General features: G+C 43.4%; 1 long non-coding RNA gene across 1 annotated transcript; it reads right to left on the reverse strand.

Annotated features, from left to right (window-relative positions):
* Nucleotides 1–1,169: 1,169 nt before the first annotated feature.
* LOC123375912 lies at nucleotides 1,170–9,758 on the reverse strand. Its single transcript, XR_006581616.1, has 3 exons — nucleotides 9,647–9,758; nucleotides 2,041–2,217; nucleotides 1,170–1,707 (listed from the first exon to the last, which is right to left on the reverse strand). It is a non-coding gene; the product is annotated as an uncharacterized LOC123375912 (long non-coding RNA).
* Nucleotides 9,759–12,355: the final 2,597 nt, after the last annotated feature.

The raw sequence follows: 12,355 nt of genomic DNA on the forward strand, positions 1-12,355 counted from the left end.
GGGGATGATGGAGGCCAGGGAGACCATGCGGAACTTGAGCTTCACCATGTACTGGTTCAGGCCTCAGAGGTCCAGGATGGGCCTGAGCCCCCCTTGGGCCTTTGGGATAAGGAAATAACAGAAGTAATACCCCTTGCCCATGAACTCCTCAGGCACCGCCTCTATCACTCCTAGTCCTAGGAGCCCGCCCACCTTCTGTCCTCTGTCCCAGATTTCCCACAGTGCCACTGCAAAGAGGGAGTCTTCTTGGCTCTCTTGGAATACCCTGTGGATGGGGAGTGGGGCTGACTGGTTGATGGTACCAGAGGGTCACCGCGTACCGATGCTGTGGTGCCGGGTACTGGTTCGGAACAGCATGCCGGGGTTGAGGCGCCGACTCCATTAGGATGGCCTAATGTTCCTTTCTCAAACGACTTGCAGATCTTGCACCTTTCACTGATATGAGTTTCTCCCAAGCAGCACAAACATTCTGCGCGCGGGTCACTCCTTCGCAAGACCCCGGGGTGGGCTCACTGACTACCTAAACTAACTAAACAGCTAACTAACTACAGGTACTAACGTTGAATGAATGAACAGTTCTGGGGACAAGCTATAGCAAAGCTGGAGCAGAGCAGTTCCGACGCACCTTCACTGGCAGCAAGAAGGAACTGAGGGGGGTGCGGAGCACGCAGCTCCCCTTATAGCGAACCAGGCAGGCGCCACTCCAGGGGCTGTGGGGGGCGCTACCCACTATGGGTACTGCTAGGGGAAAAACTTCCAGCACTGGTGCACATGGCGAGCACGCACACCTATTGTGGAATACACATGAGCAATCGCTCCAAGAATAACCCAGATACACATCCGTCTGGTTTGTATATAACTTTGTCTAAGTCAAGGAGCCAGGATTTCAATTATCTGAGGTTCTGACAAGCAGTATAATCTTAGAGTATCCCCTAAAAGGATGAGAAGCCCCTGTACAATAGCAAGTAGTTCTAGGATACTTTGCTTTTAATAAGACTCCCCCTTATACAGTTTAAGTAAAAATATCACATACATTCAGTGTCCTGAACATTACAGTGCTAAATTAGCAGGGTATCAGCTAATTTGTTTAGTAAACTACATTAAAAGGACATCAACCCACACCCTGTCTCTAATTGCAACAACTAATATAGAATTCATGAACTTTCTAATAGAATTTTGGAATTTTAATCACTTCCATGCCTATTACAATAATGCATATGTAAAAAATAAACAATAGTGCATTGGACCTTTGCAGGTATGTTGAATATTTTACTTCTTTACACACTGTAGCTGTAGTATGTATATAGTGCACATCCCCAGGTTTATCTAGGCATATCCTGTTAGAACATCCCCCTCACTCAGTGGCTTTTTCCTTGCTTTCAGGGGAGGACTTTTAGCAGTGAAGCAGGCCAGGATAAATGGAGAGATGCACCTCTCTGTACCCCTCTCCAAGGTACAGCCTTAGGGGGCCCATCAACTCCTATGAGGTCACTGAAATGAGGATCTTGATTAATATTATTTGCCAATTTCTCCTAATGTTGCAGCTCTCTTCTCTTTCTTATGATGATACAATGGTGTTTCATCGCCATATTCTTTGTTATGGATATTTTTACACCATGCCTCCAGTAGTCAGGTCCTGTGTCATTGCTCGCATTTAGGGTTAACAACAAAAATCTTGGAATTTGATAAAATGGAGAAAACTCTCTTCTGTAATATAAATATAATAAATTTAGATATTCTGTTGTCTTATTGTAAAAGAGAACCACCTAATTCAAACTTCATATTTGAAACTATTTGGTGATCTGCAGAGATCTCATTAATAGAAACTCCTAGGGACCAGATATGGCTTGAGCCATAAACGAGATAGTTGGATCCAAGGATCAAGTGTGGTCCATCGGAGACATGAATCAGCTCTGAATTCTGATACCACTTTCCCTGTCCCCCATAGTTGAAGAGTGTTTGAATTCATTGGTTTGATCTGGGTCCATCTCTACTAAAGAACCAGCCTGTGGAAAAGAACAAAGAAGCAGTTCCTCTTACCCAAACACTGTGGTGCAGGTGTCCAGGTTTTTCCACTGCATGTGATCCATTCAGTTCCCATCAGGCTGTATGCAGGATTGCACTTGTATTGCACTTTGTCACCTTCCTTATACTCTAATTTGTCATCACTAACAATCCCCCCAAAATCAATAGCAGGCGGCTCTTCACATGCTGGAGCTGCAATAGATGCACAGACATTATTGTTGTTGTTTGATGTAGGGAAATGTTCTAAGATCATTTGGCTTAGTAATGAACACCTTACAGGTGGTTTTCACAATTCATTTATTTTAATAATTTATAATTCATCTATCAACATGGTACCTAGGAACACTACTGCACAAACACACACAACGCTCAGGCACTGCAATAACCTGACAGAAAAGAGGAGAGAGATGCTTTACATTAGACTACGGTTTGGCTGCACTAATGAGTCTTGCACCATGCACTGAACACATCAGCAACACAGAACTGACTCATCACCACAGGGAGCGAGCACAACAGTTGTGGACCCTCCATATGCAAGAATGTCCTGCCTCCAGTCCCCAAGAGTGCACTTCAAGGGACTGTCTGCAGCAGTGCCTCAGCTGATCTGAATTGTCACAATGGTGCATAAGGACTGAAGGAGCCTCCAATGTGTCACACCATGTATGGTTTTATAGACTAAAACCAACATCTGGAACTGATCACTATACAGCAAATATATATATAGCAGAAAGAGGTGGTCTAGAGACAGGCAACTATGATGAGGAGCATGGAAAGAGCCAGAAAATTGAGACCATGAAGAATTTATTAATACGCTGCATGGTCCTGCTCCAAAGAAGACCTTTGTTCCGACCCACAACAGTATTCTCTGAAATGGGTAAAAGCTCCTTTGCAATTCTTCCATAAACATCCTTGTAATATGGAGAAAAAATGGATTGTGGATTACAGATATAACCAATGGAGTTAATGTTGGGTTACAGACAAAAGTAGATGAGCAGGAGATGAATTGAGTCTCATATGTATAACAGGGCTGGGGTGGAAAGCAGCATACAACAATAAATATGGAGGTCTCACTGCATTATATAATGTGGGCTCCAATATTTACCCCTCTTTAATCCCACTTGATGATCTGGTCCTTGTTTACCAACTAAATTGATACATGCTGTCCTTTCTTCTGTAGGGTGGATTACACAGTGCCTTAAAGATGGATGGGCTCCTTTACCAAAGTGTTTCCATGAGTAATTTAATGGTTGAAGAACTCTCTACCTTTGTCATATTGGACCTTTCTTCCTGGCCATCAGATGTGCATTGTGCTCATGTATGGGACAAAGTTTGAGGTTCATATGGGGAAATTTACGTAACTGAGAGATCCTAGGATTATGTCTGGATCTTTCTTTAATTGTTTCTTCTTACTTTGACAAGTCACAATCTATTGTTTGGGAAGGTGTCAGTATCATAAATAATAGAACTTACTGCCAGTGTCTGATTTTATTTAAATCCTAAGGACATAAATTTTATGTAAAGCACTAGAGTTTCAGAACTCTTTCTACTGACTGTGTTGTTGCCTTAGGTATCTTGGGTTTCTTCCTATGGTCCCTTTTCTCCATCCTACAGAAGAAAGGAACGTACATTCAGATAATAAAGTACTAAAGCTGAAGTGAGAACTAATGAGTGAGTATTCAGAATTTATCAAATGGAATTTTTCTTGCATGTACTTTGTAATATTATACGTTTTAAACTTTTCTTTTGAAGTGAGACCCTGTGGCTACCCACATCTAGAAAATGGAGCATTAACTATTATGAATACTACAAAGAATGAGCCTTTCCAGCACGGTTAGGTGTATCAATGTACTACAGATGTCTTGATGGTTACATATCTAAAAGCAAGGACAGGTGGAATCTAATCAACTGTACTAAAGAGGGCTGGGATCCAATGCAAAAATGCCTTAGTAAGTAAATGTATATTTGCCTTATTTTCTTAAATGTCTTAGTGTACTATATATACTAATAATTACATAAAGCAGCAGCAGCATTGGCAGGAACAAGGACTGGGGTGGGGTGGGGTGGGATGCGGTGAGGTGGGGTGGAGGAAGGGCAGGGTGTTACAACACTGCTCTACTCTGGTACCTACACTTCTCTGCCAAAGTTGTCATCCAGGAGCATGAGCGTCTCTTTAAAAAGACTCCTCCTCATACCTGGAGCAGCGGAATTAGAAGGAACCAGGGCTGGGGACAGACCTTACATAGACAGGTTGAGGGATTTGGAGAGGGGTTGTTTTTTTTCCCCTCTCCTTTTCCTTCCTCCTCAGTGCTGGACCCTCAACCAGCATTTCCATCCCTGAAACAAAGGGATGGGGCTGAGGTTGGACTTGATATTCTCTGAGAGTAAGAGTTGCAGAGAGGAGCTCAGGTTTAGAATGATCAATCATAACCTGTGTGGGTAGAGACCCATGGGAAGGGATATGGTAGGCTGAGAAAGGAGTAAAACCCAGGTCTCCTGATTCCCGTGCCTGTGTCCTCTCCATTAGACCAGTGTTTCTCAGCCAGAGGGTTGTGACCTCCAAGAGAGGTCACAAAAAATCACCAGAGGGGTTGTGTGATGTTGAAAATGACACAATCTAAAGCAAAGGAAGTCTTGCTCCCACAATTCCCGCACACCCTCACCCTTCAAGGTCACGTATTCTCTATCAACATCTTGAAACCACACATAAATAATGTATATAGGCTGGGTACCTGGAAGATTGCTTCTGGGATGGATACTAATTGCAGGGCTGGGGAGGCAGAAAGAGCCAAAGAGCTTTCTCAGGCTAGTTTTCATAAAGCTAGAGCCTTACTACATGAAGTGGAAAGCTTTGATTTCCAGTTGGAGAAACCTGTGACCTACACCCAAGTTTTCTCAGTCTGCTACTCAGAGTGTTTCATGGAGCACCTATAAATGTATTACAGTCTGGCCAGCCCTGTTACCTGGCCCTTCAGAGAGTCTCCAGCCCTGTTTCCATCACCACTCATCACAGCCTGATCCCAGACCCATGCCAGTTCTTGCTCGCCTCCTTCTGCAGCCTTGCACCTCAGCTACCGCAGTATATGTCCTAATTCTAGGTCTGAGTCCAGTCCCAAGTCAGCCCTTCTCCTGCGATACCGTCATGCCAAATCTACACTAGCTCTTCCACTGTTAATCACTGAGGTAGAGTGATTTTTGAGCATACGAACTATTCTGTCTTACAGCTAGAAATGGCAGAAATATCATATGTTTTTTTCTTACTTTTGCTTTTAGAAAAAGACTCATTTTTTGAGGCCTGGATGTTTGAAAAGTTTTTTTTTTCTACATTTAAAAAACTACCTGAAAATCCCCCTTAGATTAATTATAAAGTTGCTGTCAGGAATCACTACTGCCTGTGAAAACTTAGAAGAGAGGAGTGGGTCACAACAATACTTATAATTGGATTCTGTCTGAATGAAATAGTGTCATGAGTATGCACAGTACTTTACAGGGCTCAAACAAGGACAAGATCCCTTCTCCAAAGAGTTTACAGTCAAATTCAGACCATCACAATGCACAGGATAGCAGTTCTAGTACCAGGACAGTAGACTCAGAGACATTGGTGGTTAAAATGATGTAGAAAGTGACAGTAGAAGAGGTGAATTCTAAGGAGGGGGTCTGAAGTAGAGGATCCTTTTTGCACAGAGTGGGTGGGTTTCCCACTGGGACTGTCTTGATAGGAGGCACAAAACCACAAGAATCTCACTCTTCAATCACAATCACACCTTCCTGGCACTCATGACTCATGCAGGTGGGTGAGAAAGGGTTAAAAAAATATTCAGGGGTTCAGAATTTTGGTCTTGAGCCTCGTTCTTTGCTTCCCAGCTCTAAGGGGCATGGTGGGCTGTGGAGTCAGCATGCTTAGCTCTTGGTTAGGATCTTGGCAGAAAGGAGCAACTTGTGTTTCTCTGTAGCAAATCTTCAGACTCGGAGTCAGGGCTTGGCTACACTTGAGAGTTACGGCGCTGGTGGTGGCTTTGCAGCGCTGTAACTTACTCCCCATCCACACTGGCAAGGCACATACAGCGCTGTATCTCCCTAGCTACAGCGCTGGCCGTACTCCGCCTCGACGAGAGGAATAAAGAGAACAGCGCTGTTCTTGCAGCGCTGGGGTGCCAGTGTAAACAGCGATTAATCTTACTACACTGTAACTGACCTCCGGAACCTTCCCATAATGCTTTTTAAGTAAAGATAACACTCTTTGTTTTGTTGTGATGCCTCTCTTTGTTTTGTTGTGAACTCGGGGCTCCCAGAGCTGCTTATCTAAAAAGAAACACAGCTACTGTTTGCTCGAGCAGAGGCAGGTAGGGGGATGAATGTCCACAGCTAGTGTTTGCTTGAGGAGAGAAGCAGCTCGGGGCGGGGGGGCGGTCCATTTTGGAGCAGCTGCTTATCTGGTCTGAAGGCTATTTGCATTTAGTGAATGAGAGAGGGGTGGGGGAAGGGGTCAAAACTTTTAAAATGATTGAAGGTTGGTGCTGTGTATCTTCAAGTCCTTAGAACTTGCAAGGCAGGGAGCTGACACAGTATCAGCTCCAAAAATCCACTCTGTCTATCTCCCCCACGCTCCCTGTCACACTCCACCCCACCCCCCTCTTTTGAAAAGCATGTTGCTGCCACTTGAATGCTGGGATAGCTGCCCATAATGCACCACTCCCAACACCGCTGCAAATGCTGCAAAAGTGGCCACACTACAGCGCTGGTAGCTGTCAGTGTGGCCACACTGCAGCGCTTTCCCTACTCAGCTGTACGAAGACAGCTTTAGCTCCCAGCGCTGTACAGCTGCAAGTGTAGCCAAACCCTCAGAGTCAGTGATAAGTGGGTGAATAATGACTTAGCATGAAGCCTTAGGAGCTTGGGATGAAATCCTGGTGCCATGGAAGTCAATGGCAAAACTCCTATTGACTTCTCTGTGGTCTGGTTTTCGCCCTTGGGTAACAGCTGATGAGTTGGGAATGGAATTGCTTCAAGAACAGTCAGAGGATACTTTAAAGAAAAAAATGCCCAGTTGCTAGAAAAGATGCCCAGTTACTAGATGCACTTAACCTTTTTGTCTTTAGGAAAGTGTTGTCAGTCATTTGGAAGGTGGTAAATTTATATATAACTATGGGGAAAATTACCACAAAATTGATGAAATTTCATGTGTGTGTGTTCATGAATATAGTCCTGAAAATCTGCACACCAAAGTTATATGCACAAAAATAACTGGTTGCCTTCTCCAAGATGCGTCCATAACAGTAAGTAGCATTTATGTTCTACTGTGTTCCTGTTTAAAAACTCTAAACATGTTACTATCTTGGTCTGCCTAAGAAAAACACAAAAATACCAATTCTAGCAGGAGACTTGTTATGGCCATGTACCTTTCTGACACGAGCAACTGTGCGATCATGTTGCTCTGATATTTGCCCTTCCTCACTCAGTCCATTCCTGCTGTTTGTCACCCCCACTGGTTGTGTCATATCTAGTAGTTAGATTGTAATTCCTTGGAACAGGTATGAGGTATTTTCTTATCTTCTGTGAAGAGCCAAGTGTACTTTTGGGTGCAATAAATAACAGTAATAATTCTCAGCCTGCACCTGTTTCTCCTTATCCCCACTCCACTCCCCATCTCTGCTCCCTGTGCTCCTGCTCTCAGTTTTGGCACCTGGCACAACAGTGGCCCTTAAAAGTCAGGAGGAGCAATTAGCAGGAAAGTCCTGCACAACACCTGCAGCTCTGGAGCATGTGCAGTGCAGACAGAATCTTGAGAGAATTTATCCGCCAAACACTAACAAGTCTCTACTGTGCAAACTGAGATTTTCCTATGCTTATAACTTGGCCAGATTTGGGAAGCATAGAAAAAGTCACATGCCTGACACCAGGTGGAAATCCCAGCCAGATTTCAATTTCTTACGCCAAAGAACATGGGTGCTAGAGCTCCTTAACAAAACATTTGTAAGAATATGTTAACACACGCAAAACAAAATATTTCTTCCTCATTTCATTGTTATAAATGGCTGAAATATCTATTTTAACAGAAACTTTCCAAACAAAATTCAAACTGAGAATGACACTCAGCATAGACAATATCAGCCAGAATGATTTAAGTTTGACAAAGTTATAAGCAACTGAAAACTAGGTCTTATAATGGAAAGTGTTGGGCATCCTATTAACAGGTGTCACTACCTGAGCCATCTATAATCCAGCCAAATTGTGACATTTAGTGACTAGCCCGTGTCCAGGACATATACAATCTGATGGTCTGAGTTATTTTATTTCTCTCCCCTATAAGCTTTTCCTACCAGTCAGGAAGTGACGGCTTTAGAAATTACAGCATAACAGAAATTGGAAGGCGGAGCCATCACTTCAACACACTTCACAACACCCAGAGGAACATGCTACAACCATCTGAACAGATAGTATAAGGCACACACTTCTCCTGTCTGATAGGATGCTAGAGCACACTTCTTGTGGCACATCTTGGAATAGGTAACCAGCCATTTTTTGTGCATTCCGTGGTCTTTTCCCTGTTGTCCGAATCAAAGTGAAATCTATAATTAGATTCTACTCTGATTATATCCTCTTTTCTGAACATTCTTTTCAAGGTGGTAGTTTTCATTATTTACTGCTAGAGGATCACATGCAATTACTAAACAAAAAGACAAACAAGTTTAACTGGAAACAGGACATTAGGCTGTAAATTCCCTTCAATTAACATTATTTATATCCATCTTTTTTTTCTAACTCCAAGGATTGCATTATAGAAGCATTTTCTGCATAAGACTGTCAAAGTGAGATCCCTGTGGACTTGATGAAGTCTATAGCTCTTCTCCTATCTTTGCTGCTGGGAGGATCTGCTTAGGGTAATTTTATTTTATTTTTTAGGTGGGGAGCAGGTAGTTGTTGTTATAAATGTCATTCTGATTAGGACGGAAAAGCTTTATCAAAAAAGGAGAGTCTTGCAGCGAGATCAAAAGTTGGACAGATATTATTTGTCTAATCTCTTCTGGAAGTTCATCCCACAGCTGGAACTCTTTCATCAAAAGTGCCTTATATCCTGCTCACACACACTCCTAGGCTGGTGATGGCATTATCCCAGAGCAGTGCAACAGTCTTGCCATGTCGTAAATGCAGATGGGATTTCCAGTGTAGCTGGGACCTGATCTACTACTGGCTTTGTGATCAAGATCAGGAGACCACCCCCAATATGTGGGTTCCGGGAGCAGAACCCTCCCTGCTCATTCCAGGTGGAAGGTCTACCCCTTGCTCTAAACAGATAGGCTGGTTTAATTGTGAGTAGAGTAGACCCTGGCAGGATTAACCCTGAGGTCAGAAATGCTGAACATAATCCTTAGTAGTCAAATAAAACAACGGTCTTACAAGACTCCTTCATTGCTCAACCCTGATTTATCCACAGAGCAGGTCCCCTTTAAAAATTAGGTTTCAGGTGGATCCTCCTTTCCCACCACTAAACATAAATAGCCCTTATCTACTCAGGAACCCCACAGTCTCCTGGAAAGTCATCACTCCAAGACATATTTTACTATATGGCATTGTGGGAATGGACAAAGCAGGTCTGGTGTCAGAAATCAAAATGCCCACTCACTCTATACACATATGTAAGGTTCCTGTCTCCATGGTATCTATAAATCAGGCCCACATGCCAGAGTGTTTTCTTCCATCCATATAACACAGAATCTGGGAGTGGCACAAAACACAATTTCTAAACAAACCAGAACACAATGAATATAATTACAATTCATATAGTGTGGCATAAATAAGAGATATATGAATACGAGTGAATTTCATCAGCTGTTCTGATAACAGAAGTAACACATACAGATGTACTCAGCTTTTTCACTTTGAACGATGCTATATTTTGGGGGATGCACTCAGCCCTGTTTTAACAGGCAGAAGCGCTAACAAGTGGAAATATTCTCTAGAACTACCCAAAAATGAGAGTCAATAACACAACTTCTGCCTTCAAAGATTTTCATTCACTCTGTTGTGAATGGCTGTCTCCTGTTTACTGTACATTCGATTGTTTTGTCCTTGTAAAGCGGGGTTGGGGATGTCTCCGTCAAATGATGTGAGCTCAAATTGTGTATTTGAGAGTTCACTGTAGCAGCACTTGACTATGTGCAGCATTGAACATATTTAATATCACCCCACACCAGGGAAGTGTTAAGTTAAAGTGTTGTTGAATATTTAGTTCCTTTTGCATCTTACCTTGTCCCTTAGAAGAGAAAGCCCAGAGTATCTGAATGATGATACAGCTCAGCAAAGTCATTCTGAGGGCTGACCAATTAAATCCAGTACTTGTAATGGCTGGTGTTGAGTTCTGCGCTTCTCTGCATTCTGTCCTCAGCAACTGCTTTTGAAGACTGATCATGCGTTCTACTCCCACTCAATACCTCTCTCTCTCTATTACCTCTCTTTCAACATCAAGATACCAGAGATAACATATGTAAACTCCACTGGGAATACTGTCCAATCTGTTTTTTTCCATTGCCCTCTTTGATTACATGGAATTTCTCCCCTCACAGTATGATGTCAAAGATATTTCTGCTGAGATAAACACAAGATATCAAATACTCAGGGTTCAGAGACATTCCTCATGTATAAATCTCTGATAAACACAGGTTGCTTAAAATATATTTTTGGTCTTCAGAAAGCTTCATTATGCAAAATGAGCAATTAATTCTTTACCACCAGGGTTTAAATACTACAATCTGCTCACCTAGGGGTTCATGCAGAGTTTCTGTGGGTCTGAAGAGACCTGGCATTTTGAAAGGCTGGAAAGGGAGTTCATGACTTATTCAAATGTTAAAAGAGAGATTTCCTGGCTTTGGGAACAGGGACGGCTCCAGGCACCAGCACGCCAAGCGCATGCCTGGGGCGGCAAGCCACGGGGGGCGCTCTGCCGGTCGCCGCGAGGGCGGCAGGCAGGTTGCCTTCAGCGGCATGCCTGCGGAGGGTCCATTGGTCCCGCGGCTTCAGCGGACCTCCTGCAGGCGTGCTGCCGAATCCGTGGGACTGGGGACCTCCCGTAGGCAAGCCGCCGAAGGCAGCCTGCCTGCCGTGCTTGGGGCGGCAAAATACTTAGAGCCGCCCCTGTTTGGGAAAAATGAGAACCACGTGTACAAGAAGTGTTTGGTGGAATTTTCAAAAAATTCCCATTTAGAAAAATAATTGATGTAACTACCAGTTTTTATAAACCATATTTCTTCAGAACCAGGAACTACATACAATCACTAAACTGATATTCCAGCATGCCTGACTATTCCTTTTGGCACATGCATTTCAAATAAATGTGGTATAGTGAAAGACTTTGGATGCTGAAGTTGCTCCAAACTAAAAACTTTTCATTTGAATTGAAATGCCCTCTTTGTTAAGATTTCCAATTTGCTGAAGTTTTTCAAAGTTCTTGGATTCCATTTGCCCTTACTGAAATGTTTTTTTCCAGGTTTTCAGAACTGCCAGCCAACCCACCAAATCAGTTCTTCACCCAGCTCCAATTCAATCATGTCGGACTATTTCATCTGGCACATGCATTTCAAAAAAGCAATGCAACTCTCTGAAAGATTTCAGTCTGCAATGTAAGAAACCTTGGCTACGTCTACACTACCCGCCGTATCGGCGGGTAGCGATCGATTTTTCAGGGATCGATATATCGCGTCTCATCTAGACGCGATATATCGATCCCCGAACGCGCTTATATCGATTCCGGAACTCCACCGCCGCGAACGGCGGTGGCGGCGTCGATATGGAGAGCCCCGGAGATCGATCCCGCGCCGTGAGGACGGGTAAGTTATCGATATAAGATACTTCGACTTCAGCTACGTTATTCACGTAGCTGAAGTTGCGTATCTTATATCGATTTTTCCCCTTAGTGTAGACCAGCCCCTTGATACTCATCCCAGTGCTGCCAGATTTGATCTTGTACAAACTCCCACTTACTTTACCTGCAAACAAGAAGAAGAGCAGTCGAGATGCACAGCAACATAAACAGGTGAAGTACAAGAGGAGACAAGCAGATAGGTTACCCAGATCAATGCCTCTTCCACAAGGCAACAGGGGATTTTTTTTGGTGTGGACACTCACTCAGGACTAGCCCAAACATGCACTGTTTACCATGTGCCAGTCTGAGTCAGAGCATTGTACTGTCTGGCCAAAAAACACTCGCTCCACAGAACTGAACTAAATAGCTAATATTTTGATGAATGCATTTTCAGAGACAGGTGCGGTAAACAAGCTGAGTACTGGGGGAGTTCAGGGATATGAGTTTTGTGTGGTCCCTCTCCATCATTTGTTC

This window comes from Mauremys mutica, chromosome 8 (genome assembly GCF_020497125.1).
Source record: "Mauremys mutica isolate MM-2020 ecotype Southern chromosome 8, ASM2049712v1, whole genome shotgun sequence".
NCBI lineage: Eukaryota > Metazoa > Chordata > Testudines > Geoemydidae > Mauremys > Mauremys mutica.